This window comes from Nannospalax galili, unplaced genomic scaffold, assembly GCF_000622305.1.
Source record: "Nannospalax galili isolate Female #2095 unplaced genomic scaffold, S.galili_v1.0 scaffold2643, whole genome shotgun sequence".
Taxonomy (NCBI): Eukaryota; Metazoa; Chordata; class Mammalia; order Rodentia; family Spalacidae; genus Nannospalax; species Nannospalax galili.
In genome coordinates this window covers 42,282-43,526 of record NW_008349716.1, presented here as the reverse complement: position 1 = coordinate 43,526, position 1,245 = coordinate 42,282, and positions in this window count along the sequence as shown.

Below are 1,245 nucleotides of genomic sequence, written 5' to 3'. Positions count from 1 at the left end.
TTTTTTTAAAAAAGGAAAGGAAAGGAAAGCTATAGTATGCTAAATTGTATTGTTAAATTTGAGATAAGCTCCAAGATGAAAGGAATATTCCAAAGCACTATGTATTGCCAAGTTGGCACATAGCTTGTGACTTAGGTGACACAAATGAAAAGCCCACCTAGACATTTTGGGATGGTAGTTTTACGCATTTTGTTTTCGTAAAATAGTGAAATATATAGCAAATAAAAGTATTTAAAAAACTGAAGAGGGCTAAGATGTGGTTCCAGCTCAATTTGTTCATGCAGAGAAGTCAATTTAATGCAAAACAGTAAGGATGCAATTTCGGAGTAAGTTTACCTTGAATAAACTTACTTTCATAAGGTCATGTTACCATCTTTAACGATTTTCTCTTTGCACTTGAGTATGTTCAAAGTGTCTTTCTTGTTTTCTGTTTTCACGCAGACTTTCACCCTGTGTCCCAGGCTCACAATAAGCTCTCTGTCTCTGTCCCTCCCTCCGTCCCTCCCTCCCTCCCTCTTTTCTTCCCTCTCTCACTTCCTCTTTGGTTTGTCTTATCATATAGCCCTGGTTGACTGACCTGGGACTCTCTGTATAGACCAAACTGGCCTCGAACTCACAAGAGATCCACCTGCCTTTGCCTCCTTAGTGCTGAACTTAAAGGTATGCACCACTACACCCAACCCTTGCCTTGGTCTCTTGAGTTCTGTGATTACTAAAAGCATTTTTAGGTTTCATAACACCCCCTCGCCATGTACTCTAAGTGTGTTAGTCAGCTTCCATTTGCTGTAGAAACTACTAGAGAGAAATGAACTTGTAAAAAGAAAAGGTCTGTTTTGGCTCTCAGTTTCACGCTTAGCCCTGGACTGGTAGTGTCTCATCATGGGTGAGCATGTGGCTGGGCAAACTTCTTACTTCATGGCTGGGAATGAAAGAGGAAGAGATGGGGTCCACAGTCTCCTTGTTCACCATCTTCCAAGGGTGCTACTGTGGGGAACAAGCCTTTAATACCCAGGCTTGTGGGAATTCTACTGTAGCCCTAAGTAACTCGTTCCTTAGAAGCCCCTGGTGGACTAGCTGAGCACTGTTCAGCATTTTTTGTGCATCTTCTCTAGTACTTGACTTTAATAATCCAGACACATGTATTAATATATTTTTTAAAATTATTTTATTTATTATTATTGTTGTTGTTGGGGGAGGGACAAACATACGTGGCATGTGTGAGGTCGGGGAAACTGTGAACTTGGT